The sequence below is a fragment of the Schistocerca piceifrons genome, unplaced genomic scaffold (genome assembly GCF_021461385.2).
Source record: "Schistocerca piceifrons isolate TAMUIC-IGC-003096 unplaced genomic scaffold, iqSchPice1.1 HiC_scaffold_527, whole genome shotgun sequence".
Lineage (NCBI taxonomy): Eukaryota > Metazoa > Arthropoda > Insecta > Orthoptera > Acrididae > Schistocerca > Schistocerca piceifrons.
The window spans coordinates 1-22,062 of NW_025728763.1; the positions used below are offsets into that span (position 1 = coordinate 1).

At 49.6% G+C, this 22,062-nt stretch overlaps 20 non-coding genes across 20 annotated transcripts; 13 read left to right on the top strand and 7 right to left on the bottom strand.

The window, feature by feature from the left end:
• Positions 1-423: 423 nt before the first annotated feature.
• Trnap-ugg lies at positions 424-495 on the top strand. The gene has a single exon. It is a non-coding gene; the product is annotated as a tRNA-Pro (tRNA).
• A 599-nt stretch (positions 496-1,094) lies between these two features.
• Trnav-uac lies at positions 1,095-1,167 on the bottom strand. The gene has a single exon. It is a non-coding gene; the product is annotated as a tRNA-Val (tRNA).
• A 235-nt stretch (positions 1,168-1,402) lies between these two features.
• Trnap-cgg lies at positions 1,403-1,474 on the top strand. The gene has a single exon. It is a non-coding gene; the product is annotated as a tRNA-Pro (tRNA).
• Positions 1,475-3,112: 1,638 nt separating this feature from the next.
• Positions 3,113-3,184, top strand: Trnap-ugg. Its single transcript has one exon. It is a non-coding gene; the product is annotated as a tRNA-Pro (tRNA).
• A 601-nt stretch (positions 3,185-3,785) lies between these two features.
• On the bottom strand, positions 3,786-3,858 carry Trnav-uac. Its single transcript has one exon. It is a non-coding gene; the product is annotated as a tRNA-Val (tRNA).
• A 235-nt stretch (positions 3,859-4,093) lies between these two features.
• Positions 4,094-4,165, top strand: Trnap-cgg. The gene has a single exon. It is a non-coding gene; the product is annotated as a tRNA-Pro (tRNA).
• A 1,638-nt stretch (positions 4,166-5,803) lies between these two features.
• Positions 5,804-5,875, top strand: Trnap-ugg. Its single transcript has one exon. It is a non-coding gene; the product is annotated as a tRNA-Pro (tRNA).
• A 600-nt stretch (positions 5,876-6,475) lies between these two features.
• On the bottom strand, positions 6,476-6,548 carry Trnav-uac. The gene has a single exon. It is a non-coding gene; the product is annotated as a tRNA-Val (tRNA).
• Positions 6,549-6,783: 235 nt separating this feature from the next.
• On the top strand, positions 6,784-6,855 carry Trnap-cgg. Its single transcript has one exon. It is a non-coding gene; the product is annotated as a tRNA-Pro (tRNA).
• A 1,639-nt stretch (positions 6,856-8,494) lies between these two features.
• Trnap-ugg lies at positions 8,495-8,566 on the top strand. Its single transcript has one exon. It is a non-coding gene; the product is annotated as a tRNA-Pro (tRNA).
• A 601-nt stretch (positions 8,567-9,167) lies between these two features.
• Positions 9,168-9,240, bottom strand: Trnav-uac. The gene has a single exon. It is a non-coding gene; the product is annotated as a tRNA-Val (tRNA).
• Positions 9,241-9,475: 235 nt separating this feature from the next.
• Positions 9,476-9,547, top strand: Trnap-cgg. Its single transcript has one exon. It is a non-coding gene; the product is annotated as a tRNA-Pro (tRNA).
• A 1,639-nt stretch (positions 9,548-11,186) lies between these two features.
• On the top strand, positions 11,187-11,258 carry Trnap-ugg. Its single transcript has one exon. It is a non-coding gene; the product is annotated as a tRNA-Pro (tRNA).
• A 601-nt stretch (positions 11,259-11,859) lies between these two features.
• Positions 11,860-11,932, bottom strand: Trnav-uac. Its single transcript has one exon. It is a non-coding gene; the product is annotated as a tRNA-Val (tRNA).
• Positions 11,933-12,167: 235 nt separating this feature from the next.
• Trnap-cgg lies at positions 12,168-12,239 on the top strand. Its single transcript has one exon. It is a non-coding gene; the product is annotated as a tRNA-Pro (tRNA).
• Positions 12,240-13,878: 1,639 nt separating this feature from the next.
• Trnap-ugg lies at positions 13,879-13,950 on the top strand. The gene has a single exon. It is a non-coding gene; the product is annotated as a tRNA-Pro (tRNA).
• Positions 13,951-14,551: 601 nt separating this feature from the next.
• Positions 14,552-14,624, bottom strand: Trnav-uac. The gene has a single exon. It is a non-coding gene; the product is annotated as a tRNA-Val (tRNA).
• A 235-nt stretch (positions 14,625-14,859) lies between these two features.
• On the top strand, positions 14,860-14,931 carry Trnap-cgg. Its single transcript has one exon. It is a non-coding gene; the product is annotated as a tRNA-Pro (tRNA).
• A 1,639-nt stretch (positions 14,932-16,570) lies between these two features.
• On the top strand, positions 16,571-16,642 carry Trnap-ugg. Its single transcript has one exon. It is a non-coding gene; the product is annotated as a tRNA-Pro (tRNA).
• A 601-nt stretch (positions 16,643-17,243) lies between these two features.
• Trnav-uac lies at positions 17,244-17,316 on the bottom strand. Its single transcript has one exon. It is a non-coding gene; the product is annotated as a tRNA-Val (tRNA).
• Positions 17,317-22,062: the final 4,746 nt, after the last annotated feature.

Sequence of the window (22,062 nt, forward strand, 5' to 3'; positions counted from 1 at the left end):
AGTATCAAAAGAAGTTGTGTGGTGGAGCAGCACATGCAATTCACGCTTCCTAGATATTCGTTACTGCATAGAATAATTCTTTTGTCTGCGGCGTCTTCAGTATCCGTCTTCTGGAAATTTTGCTTGCAGTATATTGTGCAATCTTTTCGTTACGAGTTGGTGCCTGGTTTCCCGATGTTCTTTTGTTTAGTGCATTCGCCTTCTCTTAACCCTGAGAAACCACATACCGAAACTGAGGCACTGCCGGCTGTTCATAAGCAGTGCTCGATGCAGTTATTTCGCTTTTTATTCGTTGCCTTTAATATTCTTCTCATCAGTGGTGAGTGCTGCCTGCAGAAAGCGTTTATCTTGCGAATTCACGTGAAAGTTTGTGTTCCCTGTGAGGCGCACTACTTGGGATTAACTTGACTGCTCCAGCCAGGTGGCTCGTTGGTCTAGGGGTATGATTCCTGCTTTGGGTGCAGGAGGTCCCGGGTTCAAATCCCGGACGAGCCTGCCATTTTGACCGTGCTGAAGAGTAGGTGGAACTCAGCCCCGGTTGCAGCTCCTCAATGAAGAGTAGACGCCTGTTATAGCACGTGGATATAACAAGAATGCGGCACCAGTAAAGTACGTAGGTGGAATTCGGTAGAAAAGCAGACGGTAATTTTGCATGCAACGGAAAACAAGGTTGTCTTTGCGGGATATGTGCACCGTGAGTGGAGATTCAGCTTAATTGTGCGACAGTCTACCCTCATCTTACTAGCGACGGCAACAACCAAGGGGTGGCATGTAAGATTGAGCGTGGCTAAGAGTTTCTCATTATTAGTTAGCATCACACTTTGACAGAGCTGTGACAAGGCGAGTAGGGTGAGCTCAGGAAAGCCAGTAGCAAGCGCACTTGAAGTAGCCCTGAAGAACCGGATTATAAATTTTGCCAGCCATAATGGAGCTAGGGGCGTTCTCAGTTACCAAATACCGGTGCAATAAGAGAGCAACAGTATTTGACCGTAAAATGACGCCCTATCCGTCTAGCATACGACATTGCTTGTCTCTGCATACGCGGACGTGAGGTCATCTCGGAATGAAATCCGAAATATAGATTAAAATTGTTGTGTTCCCGCCCGGGATCGAACCGGGGACCTTCTGCGTGTAAAGCAGACGTGATAACCGCTACACCACGGAAACGACGGTTCTTTTCATGTACCACCCGGAGACTCGTAATAGCAACAGTTTGTCTTCTGTGTTAGCAAGGGCATCGGCTACGAGCTCCCTCCGATTCGTGAAGTTCCTGTAGTAAAAGACGTCGATGGAAACAATCCAACCGCGACAGACAGGGAGAACGCTGGCTGAGCTGCAGCCCTACATGGTGAGACCATCAAAGGTGGCGTCATTCACATGCAGTGCGTTTTCGGAACGAATAGGCTCGTTGGTCTAGGGGTATGATTCCTGCTTCGGGTGCAGGAGGTCCCGGGTTCAAATCCCGGACGAGCCCTTGCGTTTTGTACAACGGTGCGGTAACAAATCGCATGGCGGCGGCTGTTTCGCGCATTTCCAGGCCTCCAAGTCAGCGCTAAAATCCGACAACCAGTTCTGAAACCGTTTCATGTTTCATTTGAGCCATGTGCACCCTGCTGATGGAACGTTTGAAGTTGATTTAAATGGTCACAGTAGAGATCGTAGCAAGTGTCTTGCTGAGTGCGACGAAAACGGGTTTCCGCCCGCAATCGAGCCGGGGACCTTCTGCGTGTTAGGCACGGCGCCTGGGCTCGGCGGCAGCTGCTGCTCTTTCCTTCCTTACGAGATACCGTCGATTCGCGCAGTCGTTATTGCAAAAGATGTCACCAAAGGCAATCGCTTCGTTAGCGGCACGGTGCCTGGGCTCGGCGGCAGCTCTACATGGAGGCACCAGCAGCCCAGCCAGGCCGCCGCCGGCACCGGTGCGCCACAGCCCAAGGAGTCGGCGGCCGCCCTGCAATGCCCTGTCGTTGCATATTCCACCCGCCTCATATCCTCCCCATGTCTGACTCACTACCCCAAATGACACTGCAGTGGACGTGCTTATTACTATCGCTTTTGGAAGAACCAAGGCGCAGTATTCTAGTGTCGAACCGGTACTGCAAATTGGGATTAAGCAAAAATTTATTGTGTGGTCGAGCGACAGCTTCGGCTCGCTCTTCCTACATGATCGCTTCTTGTGCGGAATAATTCCTAGCTCGCCGATGGCTTCAGAGTTGGTCTTCTCGAAGTTTTGCTTTCGCACTGCATTCCGCAATCTTTTCGTTATGAGTTGTGTGCTTCGGTTTCCCGACTTTCTTGTGTTTAGTGCGTTTGGCTTCTCTTAACCCTTAGCCACCGCTTGCCGAAATTTCCACACTATCATCTGTCGATCTGCAGAGCTCGATGAAGGCATCGCGGCCGTTCCTGAGCTCGTGGAACGGTCGAATCTGTAGTTGTTTCCAGATCTCTCCCACACAACGGCCTCCCAGAAGCTTGGATTACAGAAGTACGCCACTACTCCCAGCCGGAGATTCACGATTGAAAGCAGAATGACATGAGCTACACGCAGCTCCGATTTTTTTTTTGTGTCTGACCTACTTTGAAAGACTTTGTAGTCGATTTACTTACTACTATCGCTGTTGGAAACCAGGTGATAACCGCACAGTATTCTAGAGACGATGAGGTAATGAAAATTTAGAATAAGTAAAACAGTATCAAAAGAAGTTGTGTGGTGGAGCAGCACATGCAATTCACGCTTCCTAGATATTCGTTACTGCATAGAATAATTCTTTTGTCTGCGGCGTCTTCAGTATCCGTCTTCTGGAAATTTTGCTTGCAGTATATTGTGCAATCTTTTCGTTACGAGTTGGTGCCTGGTTTCCCGATGTTCTTTTGTTTAGTGCATTCGCCTTCTCTTAACCCTGAGAAACCACATACCGAAACTGAGGCACTGCCGGCTGTTCATAAGCAGTGCTCGATGCAGTTATTTCGCTTTTTATTCGTTGCCTTTAATATTCTTCTCATCAGTGGTGAGTGCTGCCTGCAGAAAGCGTTTATCTTGCGAATTCACGTGAAAGTTTGTGTTCCCTGTGAGGCGCACTACTTGGGATTAACTTGACTGCTCCAGCCAGGTGGCTCGTTGGTCTAGGGGTATGATTCCTGCTTTGGGTGCAGGAGGTCCCGGGTTCAAATCCCGGACGAGCCCTGCCATTTTGACCGTGCTGAAGAGTAGGTGGAACTCAGCCCCGGTTGCAGCTCCTCAATGAAGAGTAGACGCCTGTTATAGCACGTGGATATAACAAGAATGCGGCACCAGTAAAGTACGTAGGTGGAATTCGGTAGAAAAGCAGACGGTAATTTTGCATGCAACGGAAAACAAGGTTGTCTTTGCGGGATATGTGCACCGTGAGTGGAGATTCAGCTTAATTGTGCGACAGTCTACCCTCATCTTACTAGCGACGGCAACAACCAAGGGGTGGCATGTAAGATTGAGCGTGGCTAAGAGTTTCTCATTATTAGTTAGCATCACACTTTGACAGAGCTGTGACAAGGCGAGTAGGGTGAGCTCAGGAAAGCCAGTAGCAAGCGCACTTGAAGTAGCCCTGAAGAACCGGATTATAAATTTTGCCAGCCATAATGGAGCTAGGGGCGTTCTCAGTTACCAAATACCGGTGCAATAAGAGAGCAACAGTATTTGACCGTAAAATGACGCCCTATCCGTCTAGCATACGACATTGCTTGTCTCTGCATACGCGGACGTGAGGTCATCTCGGAAATGAAATCCGAAATATAGATTAAAATTGTTGTGTTCCCGCCCGGGATCGAACCGGGGACCTTCTGCGTGTAAAGCAGACGTGATAACCGCTACACCACGGAAACGACGGTTCTTTTCATGTACCACCCGGAGACTCGTAATAGCAACAGTTTGTCTTCTGTGTTAGCAAGGGCATCGGCTACGAGCTCCCTCCGATTCGTGAAGTTCCTGTAGTAAAAGACGTCGATGGAAACAATCCAACCGCGACAGACAGGGAGAACGCTGGCTGAGCTGCAGCCCTACATGGTGAGACCATCAAAGGTGGCGTCATTCACATGCAGTGCGTTTTCGGAACGAATAGGCTCGTTGGTCTAGGGGTATGATTCCTGCTTCGGGTGCAGGAGGTCCCGGGTTCAAATCCCGGACGAGCCCTTGCGTTTTGTACAACGGTGCGGTAACAAATCGCATGGCGGCGGCTGTTTCGCGCATTTCCAGGCCTCCAAGTCAGCGCTAAAATCCGACAACCAGTTCTGAAACCGTTTCATGTTTCATTTGAGCCATGTGCACCCTGCTGATGGAACGTTTGAAGTTGATTTAAATGGTCACAGTAGAGATCGTAGCAAGTGTCTTGCTGAGTGCGACGAAAACGGGTTTCCGCCCGCAATCGAGCCGGGGACCTTCTGCGTGTTAGGCACGGCGCCTGGGCTCGGCGGCAGCTGCTGCTCTTTCCTTCCTTACGAGATACCGTCGATTCGCGCAGTCGTTATTGCAAAAGATGTCACCAAAGGCAATCGCTTCGTTAGCGGCACGGTGCCTGGGCTCGGCGGCAGCTCTACATGGAGGCACCAGCAGCCCAGCCAGGCCGCCGCCGGCACCGGTGCGCCACAGCCCAAGGAGTCGGCGGCCGCCCTGCAATGCCCCTGTCGTTGCATATTCCACCCGCCTCATATCCTCCCCATGTCTGACTCACTACCCCAAATGACACTGCAGTGGACGTGCTTATTACTATCGCTTTTGGAAGAACCAAGGCGCAGTATTCTAGTGTCGAACCGGTACTGCAAATTGGGATTAAGCAAAAATTTATTGTGTGGTCGAGCGACAGCTTCGGCTCGCTCTTCCTACATGATCGCTTCTTGTGCGGAATAATTCCTAGCTCGCCGATGGCTTCAGAGTTGGTCTTCTCGAAGTTTTGCTTTCGCACTGCATTCCGCAATCTTTTCGTTATGAGTTGTGTGCTTCGGTTTCCCGACTTTCTTGTGTTTAGTGCGTTTGGCTTCTCTTAACCCTTAGCCACCGCTTGCCGAAATTTCCACACTATCATCTGTCGATCTGCAGAGCTCGATGAAGGCATCGCGGCCGTTCCTGAGCTCGTGGAACGGTCGAATCTGTAGTTGTTTCCAGATCTCTCCCACACAACGGCCTCCCAGAAGCTTGGATTACAGAAGTACGCCACTACTCCCAGCCGGAGATTCACGATTGAAAGCAGAATGACATGAGCTACACGCAGCTCCGATTTTTTTTTTGTGTCTGACCTACTTTGAAAGACTTTGTAGTCGATTTACTTACTACTATCGCTGTTGGAAACCAGGTGATAACCGCACAGTATTCTAGAGACGATGAGGTAATGAAAATTTAGAATAAGTAAAACAGTATCAAAAGAAGTTGTGTGGTGGAGCAGCACATGCAATTCACGCTTCCTAGATATTCGTTACTGCATAGAATAATTCTTTTGTCTGCGGCGTCTTCAGTATCCGTCTTCTGGAAATTTTGCTTGCAGTATATTGTGCAATCTTTTCGTTACGAGTTGGTGCCTGGTTTCCCGATGTTCTTTTGTTTAGTGCATTCGCCTTCTCTTAACCCTGAGAAACCACATACCGAAACTGAGGCACTGCCGGCTGTTCATAAGCAGTGCTCGATGCAGTTATTTCGCTTTTTATTCGTTGCCTTTAATATTCTTCTCATCAGTGGTGAGTGCTGCCTGCAGAAAGCGTTTATCTTGCGAATTCACGTGAAAGTTTGTGTTCCCTGTGAGGCGCACTACTTGGATTAACTTGACTGCTCCAGCCAGGTGGCTCGTTGGTCTAGGGGTATGATTCCTGCTTTGGGTGCAGGAGGTCCCGGGTTCAAATCCCGGACGAGCCCTGCCATTTTGACCGTGCTGAAGAGTAGGTGGAACTCAGCCCCGGTTGCAGCTCCTCAATGAAGAGTAGACGCCTGTTATAGCACGTGGATATAACAAGAATGCGGCACCAGTAAAGTACGTAGGTGGAATTCGGTAGAAAAGCAGACGGTAATTTTGCATGCAACGGAAAACAAGGTTGTCTTTGCGGATATGTGCACCGTGAGTGGAGATTCAGCTTAATTGTGCGACAGTCTACCCTCATCTTACTAGCGACGGCAACAACCAAGGGGTGGCATGTAAGATTGAGCGTGGCTAAGAGTTTCTCATTATTAGTTAGCATCACACTTTGACAGAGCTGTGACAAGGCGAGTAGGGTGAGCTCAGGAAAGCCAGTAGCAAGCGCACTTGAAGTAGCCCTGAAGAACCGGATTATAAATTTTGCCAGCCATAATGGAGCTAGGGGCGTTCTCAGTTACCAAATACCGGTGCAATAAGAGAGCAACAGTATTTGACCGTAAAATGACGCCCTATCCGTCTAGCATACGACATTGCTTGTCTCTGCATACGCGGACGTGAGGTCATCTCGGAAATGAAATCCGAAATATAGATTAAAATTGTTGTGTTCCCGCCCGGGATCGAACCGGGGACCTTCTGCGTGTAAAGCAGACGTGATAACCGCTACACCACGGAAACGACGGTTCTTTTCATGTACCACCCGGAGACTCGTAATAGCAACAGTTTGTCTTCTGTGTTAGCAAGGGCATCGGCTACGAGCTCCCTCCGATTCGTGAAGTTCCTGTAGTAAAAGACGTCGATGGAAACAATCCAACCGCGACAGACAGGGAGAACGCTGGCTGAGCTGCAGCCCTACATGGTGAGACCATCAAAGGTGGCGTCATTCACATGCAGTGCGTTTTCGGAACGAATAGGCTCGTTGGTCTAGGGGTATGATTCCTGCTTCGGGTGCAGGAGGTCCCGGGTTCAAATCCCGGACGAGCCCTTGCGTTTTGTACAACGGTGCGGTAACAAATCGCATGGCGGCGGCTGTTTCGCGCATTTCCAGGCCTCCAAGTCAGCGCTAAAATCCGACAACCAGTTCTGAAACCGTTTCATGTTTCATTTGAGCCATGTGCACCCTGCTGATGGAACGTTTGAAGTTGATTTAAATGGTCACAGTAGAGATCGTAGCAAGTGTCTTGCTGAGTGCGACGAAAACGGGTTTCCGCCCGCAATCGAGCCGGGGACCTTCTGCGTGTTAGGCACGGCGCCTGGGCTCGGCGGCAGCTGCTGCTCTTTCCTTCCTTACGAGATACCGTCGATTCGCGCAGTCGTTATTGCAAAAGATGTCACCAAAGGCAATCGCTTCGTTAGCGGCACGGTGCCTGGGCTCGGCGGCAGCTCTACATGGAGGCACCAGCAGCCCAGCCAGGCCGCCGCCGGCACCGGTGCGCCACAGCCCAAGGAGTCGGCGGCCGCCCTGCAATGCCCCTGTCGTTGCATATTCCACCCGCCTCATATCCTCCCCATGTCTGACTCACTACCCCAAATGACACTGCAGTGGACGTGCTTATTACTATCGCTTTTGGAAGAACCAAGGCGCAGTATTCTAGTGTCGAACCGGTACTGCAAATTGGGATTAAGCAAAAATTTATTGTGTGGTCGAGCGACAGCTTCGGCTCGCTCTTCCTACATGATCGCTTCTTGTGCGGAATAATTCCTAGCTCGCCGATGGCTTCAGAGTTGGTCTTCTCGAAGTTTTGCTTTCGCACTGCATTCCGCAATCTTTTCGTTATGAGTTGTGTGCTTCGGTTTCCCGACTTTCTTGTGTTTAGTGCGTTTGGCTTCTCTTAACCCTTAGCCACCGCTTGCCGAAATTTCCACACTATCATCTGTCGATCTGCAGAGCTCGATGAAGGCATCGCGGCCGTTCCTGAGCTCGTGGAACGGTCGAATCTGTAGTTGTTTCCAGATCTCTCCCACACAACGGCCTCCCAGAAGCTTGGATTACAGAAGTACGCCACTACTCCCAGCCGGAGATTCACGATTGAAAGCAGAATGACATGAGCTACACGCAGCTCCGATTTTTTTTTTGTGTCTGACCTACTTTGAAAGACTTTGTAGTCGATTTACTTACTACTATCGCTGTTGGAAACCAGGTGATAACCGCACAGTATTCTAGAGACGATGAGGTAATGAAAATTTAGAATAAGTAAAACAGTATCAAAAGAAGTTGTGTGGTGGAGCAGCACATGCAATTCACGCTTCCTAGATATTCGTTACTGCATAGAATAATTCTTTTGTCTGCGGCGTCTTCAGTATCCGTCTTCTGGAAATTTTGCTTGCAGTATATTGTGCAATCTTTTCGTTACGAGTTGGTGCCTGGTTTCCCGATGTTCTTTTGTTTAGTGCATTCGCCTTCTCTTAACCCTGAGAAACCACATACCGAAACTGAGGCACTGCCGGCTGTTCATAAGCAGTGCTCGATGCAGTTATTTCGCTTTTTATTCGTTGCCTTTAATATTCTTCTCATCAGTGGTGAGTGCTGCCTGCAGAAAGCGTTTATCTTGCGAATTCACGTGAAAGTTTGTGTTCCCTGTGAGGCGCACTACTTGGGATTAACTTGACTGCTCCAGCCAGGTGGCTCGTTGGTCTAGGGGTATGATTCCTGCTTTGGGTGCAGGAGGTCCCGGGTTCAAATCCCGGACGAGCCCTGCCATTTTGACCGTGCTGAAGAGTAGGTGGAACTCAGCCCCGGTTGCAGCTCCTCAATGAAGAGTAGACGCCTGTTATAGCACGTGGATATAACAAGAATGCGGCACCAGTAAAGTACGTAGGTGGAATTCGGTAGAAAAGCAGACGGTAATTTTGCATGCAACGGAAAACAAGGTTGTCTTTGCGGGATATGTGCACCGTGAGTGGAGATTCAGCTTAATTGTGCGACAGTCTACCCTCATCTTACTAGCGACGGCAACAACCAAGGGGTGGCATGTAAGATTGAGCGTGGCTAAGAGTTTCTCATTATTAGTTAGCATCACACTTTGACAGAGCTGTGACAAGGCGAGTAGGGTGAGCTCAGGAAAGCCAGTAGCAAGCGCACTTGAAGTAGCCCTGAAGAACCGGATTATAAATTTTGCCAGCCATAATGGAGCTAGGGGCGTTCTCAGTTACCAAATACCGGTGCAATAAGAGAGCAACAGTATTTGACCGTAAAATGACGCCCTATCCGTCTAGCATACGACATTGCTTGTCTCTGCATACGCGGACGTGAGGTCATCTCGGAAATGAAATCCGAAATATAGATTAAAATTGTTGTGTTCCCGCCCGGGATCGAACCGGGGACCTTCTGCGTGTAAAGCAGACGTGATAACCGCTACACCACGGAAACGACGGTTCTTTTCATGTACCACCCGGAGACTCGTAATAGCAACAGTTTGTCTTCTGTGTTAGCAAGGGCATCGGCTACGAGCTCCCTCCGATTCGTGAAGTTCCTGTAGTAAAAGACGTCGATGGAAACAATCCAACCGCGACAGACAGGGAGAACGCTGGCTGAGCTGCAGCCCTACATGGTGAGACCATCAAAGGTGGCGTCATTCACATGCAGTGCGTTTTCGGAACGAATAGGCTCGTTGGTCTAGGGGTATGATTCCTGCTTCGGGTGCAGGAGGTCCCGGGTTCAAATCCCGGACGAGCCCTTGCGTTTTGTACAACGGTGCGGTAACAAATCGCATGGCGGCGGCTGTTTCGCGCATTTCCAGGCCTCCAAGTCAGCGCTAAAATCCGACAACCAGTTCTGAAACCGTTTCATGTTTCATTTGAGCCATGTGCACCCTGCTGATGGAACGTTTGAAGTTGATTTAAATGGTCACAGTAGAGATCGTAGCAAGTGTCTTGCTGAGTGCGACGAAAACGGGTTTCCGCCCGCAATCGAGCCGGGGACCTTCTGCGTGTTAGGCACGGCGCCTGGGCTCGGCGGCAGCTGCTGCTCTTTCCTTCCTTACGAGATACCGTCGATTCGCGCAGTCGTTATTGCAAAAGATGTCACCAAAGGCAATCGCTTCGTTAGCGGCACGGTGCCTGGGCTCGGCGGCAGCTCTACATGGAGGCACCAGCAGCCCAGCCAGGCCGCCGCCGGCACCGGTGCGCCACAGCCCAAGGAGTCGGCGGCCGCCCTGCAATGCCCCTGTCGTTGCATATTCCACCCGCCTCATATCCTCCCCATGTCTGACTCACTACCCCAAATGACACTGCAGTGGACGTGCTTATTACTATCGCTTTTGGAAGAACCAAGGCGCAGTATTCTAGTGTCGAACCGGTACTGCAAATTGGGATTAAGCAAAAATTTATTGTGTGGTCGAGCGACAGCTTCGGCTCGCTCTTCCTACATGATCGCTTCTTGTGCGGAATAATTCCTAGCTCGCCGATGGCTTCAGAGTTGGTCTTCTCGAAGTTTTGCTTTCGCACTGCATTCCGCAATCTTTTCGTTATGAGTTGTGTGCTTCGGTTTCCCGACTTTCTTGTGTTTAGTGCGTTTGGCTTCTCTTAACCCTTAGCCACCGCTTGCCGAAATTTCCACACTATCATCTGTCGATCTGCAGAGCTCGATGAAGGCATCGCGGCCGTTCCTGAGCTCGTGGAACGGTCGAATCTGTAGTTGTTTCCAGATCTCTCCCACACAACGGCCTCCCAGAAGCTTGGATTACAGAAGTACGCCACTACTCCCAGCCGGAGATTCACGATTGAAAGCAGAATGACATGAGCTACACGCAGCTCCGATTTTTTTTTTGTGTCTGACCTACTTTGAAAGACTTTGTAGTCGATTTACTTACTACTATCGCTGTTGGAAACCAGGTGATAACCGCACAGTATTCTAGAGACGATGAGGTAATGAAAATTTAGAATAAGTAAAACAGTATCAAAAGAAGTTGTGTGGTGGAGCAGCACATGCAATTCACGCTTCCTAGATATTCGTTACTGCATAGAATAATTCTTTTGTCTGCGGCGTCTTCAGTATCCGTCTTCTGGAAATTTTGCTTGCAGTATATTGTGCAATCTTTTCGTTACGAGTTGGTGCCTGGTTTCCCGATGTTCTTTTGTTTAGTGCATTCGCCTTCTCTTAACCCTGAGAAACCACATACCGAAACTGAGGCACTGCCGGCTGTTCATAAGCAGTGCTCGATGCAGTTATTTCGCTTTTTATTCGTTGCCTTTAATATTCTTCTCATCAGTGGTGAGTGCTGCCTGCAGAAAGCGTTTATCTTGCGAATTCACGTGAAAGTTTGTGTTCCCTGTGAGGCGCACTACTTGGGATTAACTTGACTGCTCCAGCCAGGTGGCTCGTTGGTCTAGGGGTATGATTCCTGCTTTGGGTGCAGGAGGTCCCGGGTTCAAATCCCGGACGAGCCCTGCCATTTTGACCGTGCTGAAGAGTAGGTGGAACTCAGCCCCGGTTGCAGCTCCTCAATGAAGAGTAGACGCCTGTTATAGCACGTGGATATAACAAGAATGCGGCACCAGTAAAGTACGTAGGTGGAATTCGGTAGAAAAGCAGACGGTAATTTTGCATGCAACGGAAAACAAGGTTGTCTTTGCGGGATATGTGCACCGTGAGTGGAGATTCAGCTTAATTGTGCGACAGTCTACCCTCATCTTACTAGCGACGGCAACAACCAAGGGGTGGCATGTAAGATTGAGCGTGGCTAAGAGTTTCTCATTATTAGTTAGCATCACACTTTGACAGAGCTGTGACAAGGCGAGTAGGGTGAGCTCAGGAAAGCCAGTAGCAAGCGCACTTGAAGTAGCCCTGAAGAACCGGATTATAAATTTTGCCAGCCATAATGGAGCTAGGGGCGTTCTCAGTTACCAAATACCGGTGCAATAAGAGAGCAACAGTATTTGACCGTAAAATGACGCCCTATCCGTCTAGCATACGACATTGCTTGTCTCTGCATACGCGGACGTGAGGTCATCTCGGAAATGAAATCCGAAATATAGATTAAAATTGTTGTGTTCCCGCCCGGGATCGAACCGGGGACCTTCTGCGTGTAAAGCAGACGTGATAACCGCTACACCACGGAAACGACGGTTCTTTTCATGTACCACCCGGAGACTCGTAATAGCAACAGTTTGTCTTCTGTGTTAGCAAGGGCATCGGCTACGAGCTCCCTCCGATTCGTGAAGTTCCTGTAGTAAAAGACGTCGATGGAAACAATCCAACCGCGACAGACAGGGAGAACGCTGGCTGAGCTGCAGCCCTACATGGTGAGACCATCAAAGGTGGCGTCATTCACATGCAGTGCGTTTTCGGAACGAATAGGCTCGTTGGTCTAGGGGTATGATTCCTGCTTCGGGTGCAGGAGGTCCCGGGTTCAAATCCCGGACGAGCCCTTGCGTTTTGTACAACGGTGCGGTAACAAATCGCATGGCGGCGGCTGTTTCGCGCATTTCCAGGCCTCCAAGTCAGCGCTAAAATCCGACAACCAGTTCTGAAACCGTTTCATGTTTCATTTGAGCCATGTGCACCCTGCTGATGGAACGTTTGAAGTTGATTTAAATGGTCACAGTAGAGATCGTAGCAAGTGTCTTGCTGAGTGCGACGAAAACGGGTTTCCGCCCGCAATCGAGCCGGGGACCTTCTGCGTGTTAGGCACGGCGCCTGGGCTCGGCGGCAGCTGCTGCTCTTTCCTTCCTTACGAGATACCGTCGATTCGCGCAGTCGTTATTGCAAAAGATGTCACCAAAGGCAATCGCTTCGTTAGCGGCACGGTGCCTGGGCTCGGCGGCAGCTCTACATGGAGGCACCAGCAGCCCAGCCAGGCCGCCGCCGGCACCGGTGCGCCACAGCCCAAGGAGTCGGCGGCCGCCCTGCAATGCCCCTGTCGTTGCATATTCCACCCGCCTCATATCCTCCCCATGTCTGACTCACTACCCCAAATGACACTGCAGTGGACGTGCTTATTACTATCGCTTTTGGAAGAACCAAGGCGCAGTATTCTAGTGTCGAACCGGTACTGCAAATTGGGATTAAGCAAAAATTTATTGTGTGGTCGAGCGACAGCTTCGGCTCGCTCTTCCTACATGATCGCTTCTTGTGCGGAATAATTCCTAGCTCGCCGATGGCTTCAGAGTTGGTCTTCTCGAAGTTTTGCTTTCGCACTGCATTCCGCAATCTTTTCGTTATGAGTTGTGTGCTTCGGTTTCCCGACTTTCTTGTGTTTAGTGCGTTTGGCTTCTCTTAACCCTTAGCCACCGCTTGCCGAAATTTCCACACTATCATCTGTCGATCTGCAGAGCTCGATGAAGGCATCGCGGCCGTTCCTGAGCTCGTGGAACGGTCGAATCTGTAGTTGTTTCCAGATCTCTCCCACACAACGGCCTCCCAGAAGCTTGGATTACAGAAGTACGCCACTACTCCCAGCCGGAGATTCACGATTGAAAGCAGAATGACATGAGCTACACGCAGCTCCGATTTTTTTTTTGTGTCTGACCTACTTTGAAAGACTTTGTAGTCGATTTACTTACTACTATCGCTGTTGGAAACCAGGTGATAACCGCACAGTATTCTAGAGACGATGAGGTAATGAAAATTTAGAATAAGTAAAACAGTATCAAAAGAAGTTGTGTGGTGGAGCAGCACATGCAATTCACGCTTCCTAGATATTCGTTACTGCATAGAATAATTCTTTTGTCTGCGGCGTCTTCAGTATCCGTCTTCTGGAAATTTTGCTTGCAGTATATTGTGCAATCTTTTCGTTACGAGTTGGTGCCTGGTTTCCCGATGTTCTTTTGTTTAGTGCATTCGCCTTCTCTTAACCCTGAGAAACCACATACCGAAACTGAGGCACTGCCGGCTGTTCATAAGCAGTGCTCGATGCAGTTATTTCGCTTTTTATTCGTTGCCTTTAATATTCTTCTCATCAGTGGTGAGTGCTGCCTGCAGAAAGCGTTTATCTTGCGAATTCACGTGAAAGTTTGTGTTCCCTGTGAGGCGCACTACTTGGGATTAACTTGACTGCTCCAGCCAGGTGGCTCGTTGGTCTAGGGGTATGATTCCTGCTTTGGGTGCAGGAGGTCCCGGGTTCAAATCCCGGACGAGCCCTGCCATTTTGACCGTGCTGAAGAGTAGGTGGAACTCAGCCCCGGTTGCAGCTCCTCAATGAAGAGTAGACGCCTGTTATAGCACGTGGATATAACAAGAATGCGGCACCAGTAAAGTACGTAGGTGGAATTCGGTAGAAAAGCAGACGGTAATTTTGCATGCAACGGAAAACAAGGTTGTCTTTGCGGGATATGTGCACCGTGAGTGGAGATTCAGCTTAATTGTGCGACAGTCTACCCTCATCTTACTAGCGACGGCAACAACCAAGGGGTGGCATGTAAGATTGAGCGTGGCTAAGAGTTTCTCATTATTAGTTAGCATCACACTTTGACAGAGCTGTGACAAGGCGAGTAGGGTGAGCTCAGGAAAGCCAGTAGCAAGCGCACTTGAAGTAGCCCTGAAGAACCGGATTATAAATTTTGCCAGCCATAATGGAGCTAGGGGCGTTCTCAGTTACCAAATACCGGTGCAATAAGAGAGCAACAGTATTTGACCGTAAAATGACGCCCTATCCGTCTAGCATACGACATTGCTTGTCTCTGCATACGCGGACGTGAGGTCATCTCGGAAATGAAATCCGAAATATAGATTAAAATTGTTGTGTTCCCGCCCGGGATCGAACCGGGGACCTTCTGCGTGTAAAGCAGACGTGATAACCGCTACACCACGGAAACGACGGTTCTTTTCATGTACCACCCGGAGACTCGTAATAGCAACAGTTTGTCTTCTGTGTTAGCAAGGGCATCGGCTACGAGCTCCCTCCGATTCGTGAAGTTCCTGTAGTAAAAGACGTCGATGGAAACAATCCAACCGCGACAGACAGGGAGAACGCTGGCTGAGCTGCAGCCCTACATGGTGAGACCATCAAAGGTGGCGTCATTCACATGCAGTGCGTTTTCGGAACGAATAGGCTCGTTGGTCTAGGGGTATGATTCCTGCTTCGGGTGCAGGAGGTCCCGGGTTCAAATCCCGGACGAGCCCTTGCGTTTTGTACAACGGTGCGGTAACAAATCGCATGGCGGCGGCTGTTTCGCGCATTTCCAGGCCTCCAAGTCAGCGCTAAAATCCGACAACCAGTTCTGAAACCGTTTCATGTTTCATTTGAGCCATGTGCACCCTGCTGATGGAACGTTTGAAGTTGATTTAAATGGTCACAGTAGAGATCGTAGCAAGTGTCTTGCTGAGTGCGACGAAAACGGGTTTCCGCCCGCAATCGAGCCGGGGACCTTCTGCGTGTTAGGCACGGCGCCTGGGCTCGGCGGCAGCTGCTGCTCTTTCCTTCCTTACGAGATACCGTCGATTCGCGCAGTCGTTATTGCAAAAGATGTCACCAAAGGCAATCGCTTCGTTAGCGGCACGGTGCCTGGGCTCGGCGGCAGCTCTACATGGAGGCACCAGCAGCCCAGCCAGGCCGCCGCCGGCACCGGTGCGCCACAGCCCAAGGAGTCGGCGGCCGCCCTGCAATGCCCCTGTCGTTGCATATTCCACCCGCCTCATATCCTCCCCATGTCTGACTCACTACCCCAAATGACACTGCAGTGGACGTGCTTATTACTATCGCTTTTGGAAGAACCAAGGCGCAGTATTCTAGTGTCGAACCGGTACTGCAAATTGGGATTAAGCAAAAATTTATTGTGTGGTCGAGCGACAGCTTCGGCTCGCTCTTCCTACATGATCGCTTCTTGTGCGGAATAATTCCTAGCTCGCCGATGGCTTCAGAGTTGGTCTTCTCGAAGTTTTGCTTTCGCACTGCATTCCGCAATCTTTTCGTTATGAGTTGTGTGCTTCGGTTTCCCGACTTTCTTGTGTTTAGTGCGTTTGGCTTCTCTTAACCCTTAGCCACCGCTTGCCGAAATTTCCACACTATCATCTGTCGATCTGCAGAGCTCGATGAAGGCATCGCGGCCGTTCCTGAGCTCGTGGAACGGTCGAATCTGTAGTTGTTTCCAGATCTCTCCCACACAACGGCCTCCCAGAAGCTTGGATTACAGAAGTACGCCACTACTCCCAGCCGGAGATTCACGATTGAAAGCAGAATGACATGAGCTACACGCAGCTCCGATTTTTTTTTTGTGTCTGACCTACTTTGAAAGACTTTGTAGTCGATTTACTTACTACTATCGCTGTTGGAAACCAGGTGATAACCGCACAGTATTCTAGAGACGATGAGGTAATGAAAATTTAGAATAAGTAAAACAGTATCAAAAGAAGTTGTGTGGTGGAGCAGCACATGCAATTCACGCTTCCTAGATATTCGTTACTGCATAGAATAATTCTTTTGTCTGCGGCGTCTTCAGTATCCGTCTTCTGGAAATTTTGCTTGCAGTATATTGTGCAATCTTTTCGTTACGAGTTGGTGCCTGGTTTCCCGATGTTCTTTTGTTTAGTGCATTCGCCTTCTCTTAACCCTGAGAAACCACATACCGAAACTGAGGCACTGCCGGCTGTTCATAAGCAGTGCTCGATGCAGTTATTTCGCTTTTTATTCGTTGCCTTTAATATTCTTCTCATCAGTGGTGAGTGCTGCCTGCAGAAAGCGTTTATCTTGCGAATTCACGTGAAAGTTTGTGTTCCCTGTGAGGCGCACTACTTGGGATTAACTTGACTGCTCCAGCCAGGTGGCTCGTTGGTCTAGGGGTATGATTCCTGCTTTGGGTGCAGGAGGTCCCGGGTTCAAATCCCGGACGAGCCCTGCCATTTTGACCGTGCTGAAGAGTAGGTGGAACTCAGCCCCGGTTGCAGCTCCTCAATGAAGAGTAGACGCCTGTTATAGCACGTGGATATAACAAGAATGCGGCACCAGTAAAGTACGTAGGTGGAATTCGGTAGAAAAGCAGACGGTAATTTTGCATGCAACGGAAAACAAGGTTGTCTTTGCGGGATATGTGCACCGTGAGTGGAGATTCAGCTTAATTGTGCGACAGTCTACCCTCATCTTACTAGCGACGGCAACAACCAAGGGGTGGCATGTAAGATTGAGCGTGGCTAAGAGTTTCTCATTATTAGTTAGCATCACACTTTGACAGAGCTGTGACAAGGCGAGTAGGGTGAGCTCAGGAAAGCCAGTAGCAAGCGCACTTGAAGTAGCCCTGAAGAACCGGATTATAAATTTTGCCAGCCATAATGGAGCTAGGGGCGTTCTCAGTTACCAAATACCGGTGCAATAAGAGAGCAACAGTATTTGACCGTAAAATGACGCCCTATCCGTCTAGCATACGACATTGCTTGTCTCTGCATACGCGGACGTGAGGTCATCTCGGAAATGAAATCCGAAATATAGATTAAAATTGTTGTGTTCCCGCCCGGGATCGAACCGGGGACCTTCTGCGTGTAAAGCAGACGTGATAACCGCTACACCACGGAAACGACGGTTCTTTTCATGTACCACCCGGAGACTCGTAATAGCAACAGTTTGTCTTCTGTGTTAGCAAGGGCATCGGCTACGAGCTCCCTCCGATTCGTGAAGTTCCTGTAGTAAAAGACGTCGATGGAAACAATCCAACCGCGACAGACAGGGAGAACGCTGGCTGAGCTGCAGCCCTACATGGTGAGACCATCAAAGGTGGCGTCATTCACATGCAGTGCGTTTTCGGAACGAATAGGCTCGTTGGTCTAGGGGTACAGTTCCGCTTTAGACGCCGTGCAGTGTGGACGTGCCTAGTCTTCCGCTCCGCCGTAGCGTTACGTATAGTGGACTATCGTTTTTGTTACGTTTTGTGTTGCAACTTCTGAGAGTATTTCTCCGTCGTTGTTTCGTACCTTGTGTTACTTTCTGTCCTTATTTCAGTGTTTTTTGTGTAGCGGTTTCGACCGCATATTTTGAAAATGTCGTCCCAGGTTATTCCTCGTCAGGCTACAGTTAGTTTTGCTTTTGACAAGTCAACCCGCCATGTGCAACCTAGTTCTCTTGAGATTCATGATTGGTTGGTAGATACCTTTGGTGTTCATTCGGATCAGGTGCACACTGCTTATTTTGATACCGAACTGTATGTTTTCTTTGTTAAGTTTATGGACCCACTTCAGGTTGATAAAATTCTTTCTAAATATGGTCATCAAGTTCTCTTTCGGCATCGGGATGATTCTGTAAGTACCGTGCTGCTTTCCAATGCTTCCATCACGTATACCAATGTTCGTGTTTACAATCTTCCACCGGAGGTGGATAATGTCTATCTTAAGGAGGGTCTACAGAAGTATGGTGATGTAAAGAGCATTCGCCTTGAACGCTGGTCAAGCCAACATCGCCTGCAATGTTACAGTGGTATTCGTTCAGTCGAAATGCACGTTAAGCAGAATATTCCATCTCACCTGCAGATCGGTGGATATCGTGTCCATGTAACATATAGTGGTCAGGTTGGCACCTGTTTTTTGTGCAATGAAAGTGGTCACGTGCGTACCGACTGTCCGCGGAGAGTTTTTGTTTTAAAAAATTCTCTCGAACAGCGTCGCAAGTTAACGGTCGCTGACCTCGTTGCAGGTGGTTCTGCTCTTGGTGTAGCACAGTCCAGTGGTAGTAGCGCCCCGCCACAGGTTTTGCGCACCCCTGATACAGAATTTCCTCCTTTGCGTGCTAAATCTGATGTTGTTCCGTCTGTCCCTCAGGTGGGTGTGCCACTTTTGAATAATAAGAGGCGTCGCCCACAAGATGGAAATAGTACGGATGAGGATCTCCCTGAGATGCCCCAGTCCGAGCGACCGGCATCCTCCGAGCCACTGTGTACTGTAGCTGCTCCCTGCCCTCCTGAGGTAGCGGTTCCGGTGGCGGCTGCTGGCGCCCCTCCGGCCTCCGACGCAGCTTCTCTCGAGTCGGGTCGTCGGTCGGGCCTGTTGGCGCCGTCTTCCGAACCGACTTCGATGTCACAACAAGTGGAGCCGCGACAACTTCCTGCTTCGCTGCCCCATACCTCTGCCAGCGGAGCTGCTCCGCTTCTTTCCACCTCTGCGGCCTCGGACCTTCCTGCTCACGTTTCGCCTCCGTGCAGTCCATGTTTGCCGGAAGCTAGTGCAGGTGTTGACCATTCCGTTTTGTCGGATGTTTCCCCCGTGACCCCGGATCCCGCATGTGGACCGGCGCGGGTGGTGTCGGATACAGAACTTGACCCTCCTACGTCACCGGCGGCTGAAGTTTCCTTGCCCGTCAGCCGACGCAAGTTACGCGTTCAGCCGAACGTTAATGCTGTTCGCAAAAAACCGAAACGTAAGGGATCCGCGGAACGGGGTAGCAGTCCCCCTCCCTCGGATGCCTCCGTCACCCCTGCTATGGACTGTGACGCTGGTGCGTCGGTGTAGGTGATTTGTTTTCTCGCTTTTCTCTCTATGGTTCAAGCATACACCTTTCTTACCTTAAATGTTAACCGTATTGAGTCCGACGTTCGCATTGCCTCTTTGCGGCAGTTTATTTACGACGCTTGTGCGGACGTAGTGTTTTTGCAGGAAGTGTTGTTTTCTGATCTCTCTCTACCTGGATTTCAAACTGTTTTTAATGTCGCGCCGGAATATTCAACAGGAACTGCTCTTTTCTTTCGAGAGGGCATTCCTATTACTGACATTGAATTCCTTGACTCTGGCCGTGGGATTGGTTGTCGTCTTTTTGATCTCCGCCTCGTTGTTTTGTATGCCCCCTCTGGTTCGGGTCACACTGTGGCTCGATCGCGCTTTTATAAAGAAGAGCTTATTTATCTTTTGCGCCAGAGTCCTCGGAGTCTCCTGCTCGGAGGCGATTTTAATTGTGTTTTACGCCCTGCAGACCAGTCCCCCAATTTTAATTATTGCCGTGATTTACATGACTTAGTTCGTACGATGCATCTGCGTGATGTTTGGGAACACAAATATCCAACCCTGGTGAAATATACGTTTTTTACCGCGTCCTCATGCAGTAGACTCGACAGATTCTATTTATCTGATTTTTTATGTGATAAAATTCTTTCTGTCGATGTTATTCCTACTAGTTTTTCTGACCATTGTGCTTTTACTGCAACTGTAAATCTTAGTCGCCAACCTGCAAAACTTTATCGTTCCCAGTGGATGTTAAATGTTTCCCACCTTGCCGACAGTGCTATGGATGATGTTATAAGTGGCGTGTGGGAGCGATGTCTTCGCTCTGTCCCGCGATACCCCTCCTTGCTGGTTTGGTGGACTGCGTTTGCCAAGCCCAAGATTCGTCAGACTTTGATTTTCTACTGTGCTGCTAGGACGCGTGATTTTAAGAACACGTATGAATATTACTACTCTGTCCTGCGTGAACTATATGACGCGGCGGGTACCTCTCCGCTGCGGATCCATGATGTTCGTCGTATTAAAGCCAAGCTCTTGAGCCTTAAACGACGACAGATGGATGGTCTGCGAGTTAAGTCGAAACCTCACTCTCTTGTTGAAGGTGAACTGACATCCTTGTACCACCTGCTACGGCATCAGACTCGTCGTCGTCGCTCCTTCATCTCTTCTCTTACGGTGGATGATGGGCGACAGCTTAGTGCACAGGAGGAAATGGTTCGTGCTCTTCATCAGTATTACACTAGTCTCTATTCTGCCGATGATTCTGGTGAGTCTCTTTCGGATGATGTCTTTGGGGATCTAACTGCGACGATCGCGCCTGACGCGAACGGCGAATTTCTCCGGGAGTTCCAGGTAGATGATGTTTTCGATTTTATTGCTCGCTCTCCGTCCAGTAAATCGCCGGGTCCAGACGGCCTGCCTAAAGAATTTTATCTCCGTTTTTGGCCTCTTTTGGGTGGCATTTTTACGCAGATTTTAAATGAGATTGTCAGAGGGATGGATGTGCCTGCCGATTTTAAAGTAGGGAAAATTGTTTTAATTCCGAAGTCCTCTGGTCGTTTATCTGCTGCCAATCTTCGTCCGCTCACATTGCTGAATTTTGACTATAAGACAGCTGCTAGAGCGCTCAATAGCCGGCTGTCTTCTCTGCTTCGGGGTGTGATTGGTGCACATCAATGTTGTTTTCATGATAGATCTATTCTGACACCAGTAGCCGAATATCGGGATGTTGTCTCGGTTGCGGCGGTTACAAACGTACATTGTGCCTTTGCCTTCCTTGATTTTTATAAGGCTTTTGATCACGTCAGTCATGTGTTTTTAGATCGTGTTTTAGGTACAATAGGTTTTAACGCTTCATCACGTGGTGTTCTTGGCAATTTGTATAGGGGAATAACAGCTCGGGTGTCAGTCAATGGGCAGCTGACGCCGCCCATTGCTATCCGCCGCGGAGTGCCTCAGGGTAGTCCGCTCTCTATGTCTTTATTCGTATTGTCCCTGGAACCGCTGCTTCGGACTATTGCTCTCAAGCTTCAGGGTATGTCCCTCTCTGGTGGGAAGCTCTCGGTTAAGGCATATGCGGATGATGTCGTTGTTCTCCTCCGTCAACGAGATGATATCCCGTTGTTGAAAGGGGCAGTTGATGCATACTGTCGTGTCTCTGGAGCGCGTCTCAATCAGGGTAAATGTAAGTTCCTTGATATTCGAGGATTTCGCGATGCTGACGTCCCTTGGGCCACTTTTGTCGATCGCCATACGTCCTTGGGGATTATCATTGATCGGTGTCCTCTAAAAATGGCGGCTCTCAATTGGAAATCTGTCACCGAGAAGATACAGGGGGCTCTGATGGTCCATGAGCAGCGCTCTGCTACCATTTTGCAAAAAGTCAGAATTTTAGACACCTACGTCCTATGTAAAGCTTATTATGTTGCTCAGCTGTTCCCACTTCCCATGATGGTGGCGAAAAGGTTGCGCCAATTGTCTAGCAGGTTTATATGGAAGGGCCATCTATTCAAGTTACGTTACGAGGTAATGACGAAACCGCGTCTCTCCGGAGGCTTGGGCCTCTCTGACATTACTCGCAAGGCGTCTGCTTTGTACGTCCGCCGAACGACTCTAATTGTTACGCAAGAAGTGACTTCAATTACATCCAGGCTTTTTACTGTTGTGCGTCCGGCGAGCCTTGCTCCACCTGTCGATGTCGGACGCCTAAATTTTAAGTTGAAACACATTCGGGAATTTTACATTGCGGTGAGTTACCTCGGTGACGTCTTCTTGCGGCGACCGGTGCCAACGACGAAGAGCTTGATTGCCCGTTGGGAGGGGCTGGCCAGTCCCAATCCA